Source organism: Macrobrachium rosenbergii, chromosome 41 (assembly GCF_040412425.1).
Source record: "Macrobrachium rosenbergii isolate ZJJX-2024 chromosome 41, ASM4041242v1, whole genome shotgun sequence".
Taxonomy (NCBI): domain Eukaryota; kingdom Metazoa; phylum Arthropoda; class Malacostraca; order Decapoda; family Palaemonidae; genus Macrobrachium; species Macrobrachium rosenbergii.
The window spans coordinates 65,943,241-65,958,472 of record NC_089781.1 but is presented as its reverse complement, the minus strand read 5'-3'; the positions used below and the strand labels follow the sequence as shown (position 1 = coordinate 65,958,472).

Below are 15,232 nucleotides of genomic sequence, written 5' to 3'. Positions count from 1 at the left end.
CATCTGAGATAGACAGAGCTGGGCACTGCTCGGGGCTCTCAAGTGGCACTGGCAGAGAATTGGAGTCAGGCGGGGCTGACCAGGGACCCAGGGGTGCAAAACTCCTTGGTGTACCTGATGTAGTGTGAGACAGATTCCTGTCTTAGGTGGAGGGCCGAGCCTCTTGAAATGGTTCTGGGTGTGGTGTCCACTGCCTTTTGCTTGCTAGGGCACCTCGCCCAATTCGTGGAGTGCCCTGTTACATTACAGGTCTTGCAGCAGTACCTGGCAATTTCCCTCCACGGTGAGGGAAGAAACTTTTGGTGGCCATCCTTTTGAGACGATCAAGGACTGGGCCTGGAGTTGCAAGAAGAGTGCCCCTTCCTTTGGACACCTTGGTGAGCAGAAGGTAGGGCCAACGGTGGCACGCCTGTCACAGTGGCGGTGTCCTGGTCAAGTGGTTTTGGCGTTAAGGCCTCCCTGGTGGAGGTAGCTAAGCAACACGATGGCACTTGGGAAGGACAGTCCCAGAGGAGGTCTCATCCCAACAGGAACTTCACTCCATGTCTGATTTTATTCACCATGCTAATGCAGTGAGGTTGTGTGCCCCAAGGGGTCACCTGAAGCTCAACTGTGGGAATGGTTTTGTTCTTCTCCTTTATCCAAGTCATCGTCCACCTAGTCTTTTCGTCAACAGTGGCACTGGCTGGCACTCAGGTCTGTCAATCAGACTAATATCCAAGCCAGTGTCTATCGTAACTGGCAGGTTCACTGGTAAGCTACAGCCATCCAGGGGTGCCAATGAGACAGACTATGTCCACACCCGCTCAGGGTGAGACATATCCAGCGGCACAGCTGTGGAGGTCATGGTACTAATCAAGTTGACGTGCTTGTTAGAGGGGGATATACTTTGGGCAACCAGGATATCCAACAGTGCCCTGGAGTTCCACAGTCCCAGCAGAGTCCCTCTGAACGGGCTGATTTCCCTATGGTTACTGTCGGTGGAGAAGATTGAGTGGACGTAGAGGGAGAGGAGTTCTGGTTGTTGGTAGTAGGCTGCCTATTGTTTCCCAAACTGTTGCAACAATCAGATTCAGTGTGCCCCAACTTCTTACAGTGGATGCAATAGGCTTGCTAGGCAGGCCATACTTCGGGCGAGTTGAGCCTAAGAGGTACTTGGGTAGCACTATGCGTCAGTGAGACATGCTTTAGGACTGGTTGTAGGTTTCCCATGAATTGGCTAAACAGCAGGTTTCCATAAGTGTAGCGAGCTGCTTATCACTGAGATACACAGCAAGGGGCTTGGCATACATGGGAAAAGATCCTCCAGCATGGTCCAATTGAATAAGTCCTCGAAGGTAGTGCATGACAGGAAGTCGAACTAGCGGATACCAGACTGGGTCTTGTGACAGGCCCATACAGTCCATGAGTAACCAACTTCCTTGGCAAGACCTCGGAACCAGTCTCCATTTCTCCGGGGTTATTCGTAGGCTTTTGTGATGACCCTACGAACTTCGACCATGTCACATCTTTGACTCTTCTCCAGTGAGGGGAGGGCTGCCTTAGCTTTTCCTTCCATATATATAATTAAAATAATTGATCATCATTAAAACTTTAATTTCAAGTGAGTGGGGGTCTCATTCTTGGGGGGTGACTTCCTTTGGTGCTGGCAACTGCTCGTTTAGGAGGTTTTTGTGATATATATTTGTATATTGTTCTATAATTAATAATTATAAAGTAGTTGTTTTTATTTTCTTTTATATTAAGTTTATTTGGCTTGAAAGTTTGATCCTTGCTTGTTCCTCTGATTAAGGAATAATTTGCATGTAAGTAGGTGTGAGACAATTAAAATCAATAGATTTGTTTGGTTGGATTTCAGTATATGTATTTGCTTTTGGAGTAGTTCTTTGATCCAGTAATTCTAGTAATTTCAGGTTAAATTTGTGTCAGTATCTGCAGTTAGGCTGGGAGTAAATAGGGGTGGTATAAGGTTATTGGTTACAGGATATGTATTTGTGAGTTTTTTTTTTTTCCTTTTAGAGACTTAAGAGGTGAAATTTATGGTTCAGTAGTAAAGTTGAAATTTGTGGATTTTCTTGGAGGCCATTGAAGTCTAGATTTAAACCAGGATTAGATGCCCTGTTATACTAGATTTAAAGCGTGTTACTTGATTAGTACCAGTTATGATCTTGAAATTTAAAGGATTTGGCGGTATCCACGTCTAGTTAGAGGAACCTGCCATTTAAACGATATGCCACGAATCATTTTTCTTTGTCTTGTGGAATTGTATGTATACTGCCATTATTAGGTGGTGTATTAATATAGACATTAAAATTAATTCACATTAAGTATATTAGGTCAAGGTGCAGCCTATGGCGAAGATATCGGTGGGTTACAGTGCATTATATTTGTAGACAGACAGTTCTCTGAAATGAGTTCTTGAAGGTGGATTTAATTGTATTTCTTTTTAGTATGTTAGATTGATAGCAGCTCTAGGATATATACACATCGCCCGTCGCTCTCATCCTTTAAAGTGAGATAAGTCGTAACATATTAGTTGTATTGGAAAATGCATCTAGGAGTATGAGTAGTAACTAATTTTTAAGCACTCAACTTACACTGGAGGGATTGCCTTTGAGGCACTACTTAATAATTGCTTGTTATTGGAGTGATTTCGTTTGTAGCCTAGTTTGATAAAGAATTAATTGATTTTGTTGGTTAGTATTTTGTAGAATTTTGTTTATAGATTATAGTTGATAAGTACAGTGATGGAATCATTATTGAATTTGGGTAATGTAGTGTTTAATCTTTGTACCTTTAGTATCAGGGGGTGAACTATATTGGCCTATTAGTTTTGAGGTCCCGAAACAAGGAGAGCTAGATTTTATTGCTCTTTTATGTTGTAAAGTGATTTGTAATGAATCTCTAGTGGTGATATGTTAGTCGATCTTTGTATATCTGGTTCTTTACTAAGTGAATTTAATTTTGTGTCGGGTTTAAATTTAATCCGATAGTAATGGTAGGAGGAATGAGCTTCTTACCCACTGTTTTGCTAAGTGTTCTGTCGGTTTTCATTTGAGGTGGGCTTAAAATCAGCCACCTTGGTATAACGTTAAAGTAATATTGATTTTTTTTTTATATTTATAAGACGCTTGCTATTTTCAGTAAAGAATTTCATTTACTGCTTAAGTGACAAGTAAAATGTTTATATAAGTAGGATTGAAGTTAATTTTTATGTTTGAGTTTTTTTTTTTTTTAAATACTTGGAGAGGCATTTAGAAGGAACTCGGCAAATTTTGTCCCCGCCTGTTTATCAAAAATATGTCTGTGTGAATTAGTTATAAAGTCTAGCCTGCCCACTGATTTATTTAAAGGGCCACAGTAACTTGACTGTGCTAAGGTAGCATAGTCAGTAGTCTTTTAATTGGAGGCTTGAATGAATGGTTGGATGAGGGATAAGCTGTCTCCTTTGCGATGTTGAATTTAACTTTTGAGTGAAAAGGCTCAAATTATTTAGTGGGACAGTAAGACCCTATAAAACTTAATATAAGTTAGGCTTGATTTGCGATGTGGGTGAAAGTAGTTTTGTCTAGTTTATATTTCATTGGGGAGGTGTAGATATAATATGTAACTGTCTATTAAGTTTTATAGTATTAATTAGTGTTTGATCCTTCCTTGGGTATTAAAAGAATAAGTTACTTTACGGATAACAGCGTGATTTTCTTTGAGTTCTTATCAACAAGAGTAGTGGCGACCTTGATGTTGAATTTAAATTTCAGCTAAGTGTAGCCATTTAGCTGGTGGGTCTGTTCAACCTTTGAAATTTTACATGATTTGAGTTCAAACCGGTGTGAGCCAGGTTTGATTTCTATCTTTAAAGAGTTTAAAAATGGCTTTAGTACGAAAGGGTTGAGCTTTTGAGATAATATTTGTGCAAAATAAATTTTAGTGGATTGCCTTGGCAGATTAGTGCGTCGGATTTAGGATCCGTTGATATAGTGATTACTTTAGGTAATAGGAAGTAGTTCTTTGTGAATTCTTTCTGTGATGGTTTTGATTAAGCTAGTTAGTTACTTAATTTTAGTGATTTTGGTTTTGATTTCTGTTGCTTTTTTTTTTTATTGCTTGAGCATAAGACTTTAGGTTATATTCAGATTCACAAGGGTCCTAATAAAGTGGGTTATACTGGTCTACTACAGCCTTTGCTGATGCTATTAAATTATTCACTAAGGAAAAAACTTTTCCTCCTATAAGTAATTTTATTCCTTTTTATCTGTCTCCTGTGTTTAGGTTGTTTATTGCTTTAGTCTGCTGGTGTTTGATGACATATGAGCTTGGCTTGTTTTCTTTTGAATTAGGGGTCTTATTCTTCCTTTGTTGTACTAGAGAAAGAGTATACTCTACTATATGGGCGGGCTGGGCTTCTAATTCTAAATATTCCCTTTTGGTCTGTCTTCGTGCTGTTGCTCAGACTATTTCTTATGAGGTAAGTCTTGCTCTAATTTTGCTTATTATATTATTTCTGGCAGGGGGGGGTTTGACTTAGGGTTATTTGAGAGCTATCAGCATTATTGTTGCTTTTTTCTTTTAGGGTTTCCTTTGGCTTTGTTGTGATTTGCTTCTTGTTTGGCTGAGAGTAATCGAACTCCTTTTGATTTTGGGGAGGGTGAGTCTGAATTAGTGTCTGGTTTTAATACTGAATATAGGGGTGGGGATTTCGCTTCAATTTTTATGGCCGAGTATGCCAGAATTTTGTTTTTAAGAGCTCTTTTTTTTCATTATTTTCTTAGGGAGGGACCTTGTTTCTTTTCTGTTTTATATAAAAGTTATATTTAGTGGTTTTAGTTTTGTCTGAGTGCATGGTACTTTAACACGGTTCTGTTATGATAAGTTGATACAGCTTGCTTGAAAGAGTTTCTTTCCTGTGGCTTTAAATTACTGCATTTTTTCATGGGATTGAAATTTTTCTTGGAGGTTGCCCTAATATAGTTTTGTAAGAAAATTAGGACAGAATATTAAGAGATTCGAACTCTTGTTGGGTGCTTTCAAAATGCTTGTTTTCCTAAAGATAAATAGTCAGTCCATGAGTTTATCTCATGCAATTATTGCTAACGGATTAATAATGAAGAAGGAGAAATATAGGACTGTTAGGATTTGTCCTGTGAGGATGTAAGGATCTTCTACTGGTTGAGCCCCGATTCATGTTAGTAAAATTACAATTCTAATCATAGATCAAAATAAAATTTGTCTGACTGGGTAGAAAACCAGTCTTCAGAACTTGTTTTTGTGTGTGGATGGTAAAATGAATAAGATGGCCACTGACATGACTAGGGCGATAACTCCGCCTAGTTTGTTTGGGATTGATCATAGAATTGCATAGGTGAACAGGAAGCATCATTCTAGCTGAATGTGGGCTGGTGTTACCAGGGGGTTGGCTAGGATAAAGTTGTTTGGATCTCCGAGTAGATAGGGGTCGAGAAGTGTCTGGACGATTAGGGCGGCTAGTGTGACTACAAACCCTATGATGTCTTTAAATGAGAAATATGGGTGGAATGGTACTTTTTCCAGTTGTCTAGAAATTCCTAGGGAGTTGTTGGATCCTGTTTGATTTAAGAATAAGATGTGGACTATAGAGGCAGCTCCAATAATGAATGGGAATAAGAAATGGAAGGTGAAGAATCTTGTTAGGGTTGCGTTACTTACTGCGAACCCCCTCAAATTCATTTTACTAAGTCTGTGCGTACAAACAGGATTTCTGACATCAGATTAGTAATTACGTGGCCCCCAGAATGATATTTGTCCTCATGGTAGCACGTACCCTAGGAAGGCTGTCGCTATAGTTAAGAATAGGATAATTACTCCCACTGATCAGGTGTGCATATACAAAAATGATCCGTAGTAAATTCCCCATTCGATGTGTCTGTATAGGCAAATGAAAAAGAATGAAGTACTGTTGGTGTGAACTGTTCGGAGGAGTCAGCCATAATTTACATCTCGGCAGATGTGAGCTACTCTTGAAAAGGCTAGGTCTACATTTGCTCTATAGTGTATTGCTAAAAATAATCCTGTTGCGATTTGAACCATTAAGCGCATGCCTAGAAGGGATCCAAAATTTCAGAGAATAGAAATATTGGCTGGGGTGGGCAGGTCTACTAGGGCTCCATTGGTGATTTTAAAGAGCGGGTGTGATTTTCGTATGGGTGCTGTCATTAGGATGTTCAAAGGGGTCCGGAAAAGGTTGATCTTAGTTTAACTACGACAATAAGGGTTAGTAGAAGATTAAAGATAATCGCACTCGTAAGGGTAGCTGTGGTAGGGTTGTACATGTGGCTGAGTGATATTTAGGTTGATTGAATGTCTTGGAGTCTTCTCAGGAGTAAGAGCTCTGTCGTGTCTTTAGTTTGGTGTTATTATCTGCTCGAGGAATGGTAAAATGAGTGTTACTGATAGAGGCAGGATGAAAGCTGAGACTATTTTAACTGAACGTTTAAATGTTTCATTTGAGGCAAGGGAGGCTACGTAGATAAATAGGACTAGAGTCACCCCCAGGAAAATTAAGAATAGAATGTAGGAGAACCATATAAATTTTGATAAAAGGTCTGCAGATACACAAATTATAATAGTTTGAAGGATTAGTGTGAGTCCTATGGGTAGGGGTTGTGTCATGCTTGTGAAGCAAATTGAAGAAGATATTAGTATAAGACAAGATAGGAGTAGTATGTTGATACAGAAAGAAGTTTATATAAAAATATTAGTTTTGGGGACTGAGGATGGGAATGTTTTCTTCTTTCTGAGCTTCAAGAACAATAAATTCATCTACGGTTTACAAAACCATTATTTTATTTAAACTATTGAAACTAATGGCAATTTTCAATTTTTTTACTTTATGTCCCCTTGTTTTGTTTGTGTTATGGTTTACTAACTTTTGTGGGGAAACGAAAACATTTATTGAATGTTTTGTAAAGCTTTGAGTTCATTATAGTGAACATTTTTTTTATTTATAGCTCAGGCTTTTGGCCACTTAGGCAGAGATTTGTATTTTGTGTTATTTTTTCTTACGCTTGCTGTGTGTGAGGGGACTTTGGCTTTGGCTTTACTTGTTTCTATTGTTCGTAGGCATGGGAATGATAATTTTGGGAGTCTTGATGTTTTAAGATGTTAAAGTTTATTTTAATGGTTTTATTGATAACTTTGGTGGTTGATAGGTGGTGGCTGTGCATGTGCCTCTGTTTTTGGCCAATTTTGTATTCGGGGTCTACTCACTTAATGGGTTTTCCTTTTCTTGTTTGGTGCAGGGATTTGGGTTGGATTGTATTGGGTACATTTTGATTTTATCGAGTTTCTGAATTATAGCTCTCGTTGTTAGGAGGAGGCAGAAGGTTGAAAATTTTAAAGATTTTGATAGTGTGTTTTTGTTAGTTAAAATTTTTTTGTTATTAAGCTTGGTTTTAACATTTTCTTGCCTTGATTATTTAATATTTTATGTGTGTTTTGAGAGTTCTTTAATTCCTACTATGATTTTAATTTTAGGGTGGGGGTACCAGCCTGAGTGATTGCAAGCTGGCGTGTATATGTTATTTTATACTTTATTCGGTTCTTTGCCTTTGTTAATCTCTATTTTGAGTTTGTATAGAAGGGGCGGTTCCGTTACAGTTGGCTTGTCTTTGGTTCCTGAGTGTAGGGTGAGTTTGTTGAGTGTCTGATACATTTGCAGTATTATAGCTTTTATTGTTATGCTGCCTGTTTACTTGGTTCATTTGTGATTGCCTAAGGCCCATGTGGAGGTTCCACTGGCGGGGTCTATGATTTTGGCTGGTGTGTTGCTGAAGCTGGGTGGGTATGGTTTAGTCCGTGTGTGCCCTCTTTTTATTCATTCAGCTGTGGCCTTTAGGTGGCTGTGGGTGTCGGTGGGTCTGTTAGGCGGTATTTTCATAAGTTTTATTTGTTTATGTCAAACTGATATTAAAGCTTTAATTACTTATTCTTCTGTGGTGCACATGGGTTTAGTGCTATGCAGTCTTACGGGTTTTAGGTGGTGGTGAGGCTTGTCTGGCACTGTTTCTGTTATGGTGGGACATGGTCTTTGTTCTTCTGGCTTGTTTTGTTTGGCTAACATGGTGTATGAGCGTCTTGGGAGACGTAGGTTGCTAGTTAGGAAGGGCTTGCTTAATTTCATGCATACTATGGCTTTGTGATGATTTTTGTTGAGGGCCGGTAATATGACTGCACCTACTACTGTTAATTTATTGGGTGAGATTAGTCTTATTTTGAGGGTTGTTTCTTGGGCATTGTTGGCAATAATCCTGGTTGCTTTGCTTTCCTTTTTAAGGGCTGCTTATAGGCTTTACATATTTTCTTTAAGTCAGCACGGGAAGTATTTTAGGGCTTTGTTTTCTTGTTGTTCCGGCAAGGTCCGAGAGTATTTAGTTTTAATACTTCATTGATTGCCTTTAAATTTTTTAGTGTTGAAGGGTTCAATTTTGGTTTATTAATAGCTTAAATACAGGGTGTTTCAAAATTAGAGACACCCCCCTCTACAGCATAAACTAAAATTGATATGGACAAAAACAAAAGTAATTCAAAACAGGTATTTATTTAAGTTTCTCTCGGAGTATTTAATATTTTATGTGGCCTCCACCTGCCTGTACCACAGCCTGCATTCTTGAGGGGTATGATTTCAGCAAATCACAAAAACCTGAGACTCAAACTCCATTTCCCTGAGCACTTCGGTCACCTCTCTTTGCAGGTCGTCGAGGCTTGGTAAACCATCATAGTTCACTGTGAGCGCTTCAACACGATCCTTTAAGATACTACCAATGTTTTCACACACATTAAGGTCATGGGAGCTACCTGGAAATTCATTTGACGAGAAGAAATCGATACCACTATTTCGAAGCAGCTCTTCTGTCTGAAGAAACTTGAAACATGGTGCCTTATCATGCAAAAATGTGACTTCTATAATAGATAACACATTTTCAGGATCTTTGAGGAAAGGAAATACTCCACCAGTAAGCACAGTTTCTCTGAAGTATTCGCCATTCCATGACTGTCCTTATTCTTTGATGATCCACATTAACCGTTTGGCTGTGAAACAGAGAAAAATTCCCAAACATTCAGGAAATTTCACAACTTGGCGATAGCGCACATCATCACTGATATCATCCAACTTTGCAGCCCAAATGATGTCATTTTTATGATTTGGCTTCCTGACTTTGTAAATGAAGAATTCATCTGATGCAGCAACATGGGGAAAGTCAGCTTTATCCCAATCTTTAAGAAATGAACCACAAAACCATGCACGGTCTTCTCTCTGTTGCTGAGTGATGCTGGGCTTGCTGATAACATGAAATGGCTTGATACCAGATTTTTTCAACTCACGATATACAGCACTATAACTTTTCTTCTTTTCCCTTTTTCTTTCTAGTTCAAGTGCCAATTTATGTAAAGACTTTCTTGGTCTACCCACTGCCTCAGCTATGATGTCTTTTGACTCCTGATAAAGGACTTCAGGCCTTCCAATATTCTCACTCTTTTCGTGATGACAGTCATATGGATTTTTTTTCCAGTTTCTTTTAACAAAGGATTCATCTCTTTTAATGCCTTTAGCTATCCAGGAACGTGAAATGAAGGAGGCGCCAGCATCCCTGGCCTCTCTGAAGGATATAGCCCGGATTCGGTCAATCCATCTGATTTCCTCCGTGTCATTAGCCATGGCTGTATCTAACTCCGTCACTCAGTCTGAAAATACAAGAAATGTAAAATGAAAAATAGCTAAATAGAAACTTAAAATAATGTACTTGGAGATAGGCTATAGCAGAAAACTTCATAACTTTCCATTTGTTCTGTGGAGGGGGGGCCTCTGATTTCGAAACACCCGGTAATTTAAATAAAATGTTGGTTTGTGGATCCAAAAATATAATATTTTTATTTTAGGCAGTATTGTAGAATAATAAGATGAATTTAAGGAGTATAGTATTTTTATTCATTGTATCTATTGCTAGTCTTGGTGGTGTAGTAGTTTTCAAAGAGCGCCTCTGTTTCCTCCTACCATGCTTCTGGATCTTCTTCAGTCCACTTGGGGACTAGGGAATTAATACTCGAGACTGGTGCATTTGGTGCAGCAGTGTGGGGTTGGAGGCTTGTTGGATCACCATAGCTTCAGCACTTTCCTTTTTTGCCCTCTCCAACTCGAGTTCCTTTTCTTTGAGAGCTAGGTCTCTTGCTGTCTTAGCTTCTTCGTACTTCCTCTGATCTTCTCTCTCTTCTTGTTCCAGCTGGAGTATGTCATCCAGCTGCTCTTTCACTCACTGGGTGAATTCCCACCCAGTGTAACCTGCATCCTTCCCCATGTTCATGACGGCTTGGCGCTGTTCTAGTGACATGGTTATAGTCTATTAGGATGACTACGGGAAATGGTCTGTGACAGTGGAGAAGTGTCCCATAATTCTGTGGCACTTCAGTGGTGTGGCACGTTTTCAATAAGGTGGCACTGTGGTTGAATGTGCCATGCTAAGGTCACACTGATGGAGCGATCCTGAAGGAGTAATGATCCTTATGGGCAGATATGCTGGTAAAGTGGAAGTGATACACTGTCGTTGGCACTTTGTATCTCAGGTACAGGTGCAGTGGCTTATGTGTGAGGACTATATCTTGGTGGCACTAGGGTGCCTGTGTGTTCCGGGGAACAGCACTAAGAGGCAGTGCAACCAAACTGCACTGAAGGAAATGGCACTCTGCCCGAGGCAGGATGTGAGTAATGAGTACAAGGGTAAGTAAAAAGGTAAGCACTTCAGTAACTTAAGTCATTGGCAGTGCCCCAGATTAGTGGCACTGTGGAAGGGAAAACCCTTGGACTTGCACTCGTGGGTGGCTAGTTCTAAGAACTAGTGGCTGCTCCTTGACATGAAGAAAGGAAGGTTTTGGGTTTTTGCACTCAATACACAAGTCTTGGATAATGGAACGCACTCGTGCGCGACAGTTGATAGCGGTTATTAAATGGCTATACAGGTTATTAAATGGCTATACATTCACTCTGTGAAACGCATAAGAGTTTGCTCTGCTGGCTGAAGCGCTTAATGTGAAAATAGATATGGGAGACAATTCAATGAGCGCGGGCGCGTAGGTAAATTCGCGCACTACAGTATGTGTGAATGAGTAAAAGTAAGAATTCATGGGGGATCTAAAAGATCAAAGTTTTGGGTAAGAATAAAAAAAACTTTATTGTACTTGGCTTTATGAATTAGTGGATTTATTTTCCAATATTTATTTATTAATTTTAGTATTCTCCTTGTTATGTGGAGTGATGTTAGAATTCTTTCTCTCTCTCTCTGAGAGAGTATTGTATGGGAACACATTCGTTGCGTGATGTAGTTTACTCTAATTCCTTCTTACGATAAATTAGGTTTTGAAAAATTACGCCAAGTTACTTTTTTTTTTTTTTTAAATGTACTTTTGGCATTTACGTAATTTAATACCTAGCTCCCGTCATGACAAGTTATATGGTGGAAAGGGTTTTCAAATTACTATCAAAATAGTTCATTGGGTTTTACTTTAGGGGCGAAAAAAAAATGGAATTTCGTTCAGCGAGTGAACGATGAGAATGGAACTGGGTGCGCGGGAGAGAAGCAGCTGATGGCTACTGGTGTCGTCGATCAAGTGATACAACAGTCAATGATTAAAAAAAAAAAAAAAAAAAAAAAAAAAAAAAAACACTCAACTTTACTGATTGAATTATTGGCGCTGATATGCAGAATCGAATGTTTTAACTTGAAACATCAATAATGCCGTTACTTTAAACATTAAATGTAAATCTGAATTGGTTATGACAGTCTTTGATTGTGGGAGTGAGACGACGCAATGCCCATGCGCCGAGCTGCTCGAGGTTGTCACACGTATCTTAACAAACACGAATTTTCGAACTTCACTTCCCTAACGCAGGAATTGTACATTTCCTCTGCCGTAACTGTTTTTGAACAACACACTTGGCTAACTGTTCACGGCTAACACATGCAATAATTCCTTAGCAAAGCACTTCCTAATTCCTAACTATCAGTCTTCCGGCATCACAACACAGCTGCTATTCTTCTCACGATGAAAAATTTTGCTGGCAGTTATCCAGCATCGCTTAGTAAAGAACTTTTTTGTGCTCTCGCCTTTATCCTTATGATATTCTAACTAAAATCTGTGCTGCCTATCGTTTCTAAGACACTTCTTCCTTAGCTGTTCCTAATGAGTCCTTAATTTTTCAATTATAAGAATAACCCTTACCTTGTTATCTTTAGCTTCGGTTCTGTCACCCTTATATTCTTGCCTTGTGAATAATGGAATTAAATTATTTATGATTTATATCATCCTCGGTTTTCCATTTTTTCAACATAGCTGATTCTAGTACTTACAAAAAACTACGGAAAGAACCATTAGCTGATGTCATAAAACGTTTCAGTTTCAAAATAAAAACTATACTAAAGGAATTCGGTTCAATAAAAGAGAAAGTGTCAGCAATTGACCCATCCTTACTGTACATGCACGGATTAATCAAAACCCATAAAAGAGATTTTCCCATTCACCCCATTATCAGTTCAACCGGTTCTATTAGTTAGAAACTTTCTAAATATCTAGTTAAATTACTATCACCTATTCGGGGTACTATTTCAAATTCCCGTTTACAAAACTCTGTTGATTTCTGTACTAGACTTTCCCATATTGAGTTATCCAGTACTGACAGATTAACCAGTTTTGATGTGACATCTTTATTTACTATAGTTCCTATTGATGAATTACTTCAATATTTATCACAACATTTGGACTTGTATAATCTAGAATTACCTACTAATGTTGTATAAAAAAAATTGTAATTTAACTTTCAATGGTAATTTTTATGAACAAATATTTGGTATGGCTATGGGGAACCCTCTCTCGCCACTTTTGTCTAATATTTACATGGAATTCTTTGAGTCTAGACTTATTCCAAGGAATCTCTTCTCTAAGGTGTTTTGGTTAGATATGTACACGATTGTTTTTGTATTGTTAAAGAAAATGTCAATACTCCTGACTTCTTGGAAACAATTAATATTCTTGTACCATACATAAAATTCACAATAGAATATAAAAAAAATAATTGTATACCATTTCTGGATGTCTTAGTTATTAGAAATAACACCAATTTTTGTTTTAAAGTATATAGAAAACCCACGAATAATTTTGTCATATATTAATTTTTACTCTAAACATGCAAAACAAATTAAGGTGTCAACATTTTCCAGTATATATCTTAGAGCTCTTAGAATTTGTAGTCCTGAATTTTTGGAAGGGGAGTTTAAAATTATTGATAAAATAGGAGATTCATTATGTTACCCTCCATATTTTTTAGAGCTTTGTAAATATAAAGCAAAAAACACATATTATAATCCAACCAGTGTTAATGAATTTAAGAATATTCTCTGTTTACCATTTCATCATAATTTCATTCCTACAGTGCCTATTTTAAAAACTATTAATATTAACTTAGTATTTAAATATAATAATATTTTGATAAATAAACTAATTAAGAATAGCCCACCCAAATCAAACAATATTGTATACAGTATTCCTTGTAAATAATGTAATAAGATTTATATTGGTCAAAAATCAAAAGGACCAAAACTGAGATACTCTTAACACAAATATGCCATTTCAAGAGGCTTATCAAATAATGGCATTGTGGATCATTGGCTCAAGACAGGCCATGGGATGAACTGGGATAAGTCAGTGGTTATCTACAAGGGCAATGACCATCGGAAAAGAAATTTCCTAGAGACTGTCTTCATTGAAGCTACTTCCACCAGGAATGTTAATCTCCACCCTGGATTATCCCTTGATCCTTTGCCCTTGTCTTTTTTTGTTTAAAGAACATGCTGCCCAGACTAACAAAATGTAACCCTTCCCCCACCTTTTGTTTTTGTATATAAATCTCTGTCAACTTCTTTTGCATTCAGTGTGAACTTGAAAATATACAATAAACTACGAAAGTACTTGTGCAAAGTCCCGGTTTTCACTCACCTTCCGACGTGGACTTAGTGATATATATATATATATATATATATATATATATATATATATATATATATATATATATATATATATATATATATATATATATATATATATATATATATATATATATATATATATATATATATATATATATATATATATATATATATATATATATATATATATATATATATATATATATATATATATATATATATATATATATATATATATATATATATATTATTGTTACGTGTGAGGTCTTGGTTGATCATGTATTATTCAATTTACGTAATTTTTACAGCCCTGCAAACCAAGATTACACGTAACCTGCCACTTGAAGCCAAAAGTTAACCTCAAAGACAGTCGTTAATTAGCCAAGGTCGCCAGTTAAGGGTTATTAACCTAACAAAGAATATTTGAGATGAATTTGATTTTAAAGCATAACAGTTCTCCCAAACATTCGGACGCAGGCATACAAAGCATTGAGATTTAACCTGATTTTGCTTACCCTAAATCCTAGGTATTTTACTGGAATAACGGGGTTGAAGCTCACAATATAATAATGAGGCTTAATCTAGACTTAGTAAACACATATACCCTAAGTGGTGGCTGAAGGAAAAAACAAAGAAAGAGTTGGAAATACAGAAAAGAGGTTAAAAGAATGGACAAGTTTCAAACAGCACACAGAATCTACCTTAATGACGAGCGTTGGCGCATTTACAACAGGGACGTGCTGAAGTTCAGGTGTGTGTTTCTTGCTCCACCATTCACTAATAAAATAATAGACAAAGGCGGGACAGGGCCACCTTCCAGACGTCTGCTCGAGACGGCGGCTAGTTTCTCTCTGTAGTTCCCTGACTGGCCTGGGTCAAAACAGGCCTACAGTCATGCCTTAGGCGTCTATGCTCTGTTAAAAACATTCCCACGAGAGACAGGTAGAAAGGAAAAAAGGACTTTAGGACCACCTATTCTTAAAGTTGAATATGGAAATTTCTCCTATGGGGTTAAATGCCTAAATGCATCCTATTCCTTTCTCAATGGATGTTAAAAGTTTGAACTGAAGACGCTCCTAATGCGGACAATGGCTTTTCCCGTCTTGGTCAGGCTGATGTATTTACAATCAAATGTTACGAGGGCAACAGCAGTAATATTTAAAAAAAAAAAAAAAAAAAAAAAAAATATATATATATATATATATATATATATATATATATATATA

The 15,232-nt window shown here is 37.5% G+C and overlaps 2 pseudogenes; one reads left to right on the top strand and one right to left on the bottom strand.

Annotated features, from left to right (window-relative positions):
• The first annotated feature begins 4,147 nt into the window (after window positions 1–4,147).
• On the top strand, window positions 4,148–4,834 carry LOC136826497 (NADH-ubiquinone oxidoreductase chain 1-like; annotated as a pseudogene).
• Window positions 4,835–5,073: 239 nt separating this feature from the next.
• LOC136826496 (cytochrome b-like) lies at window positions 5,074–6,350 on the bottom strand (annotated as a pseudogene).
• Window positions 6,351–15,232: the final 8,882 nt, after the last annotated feature.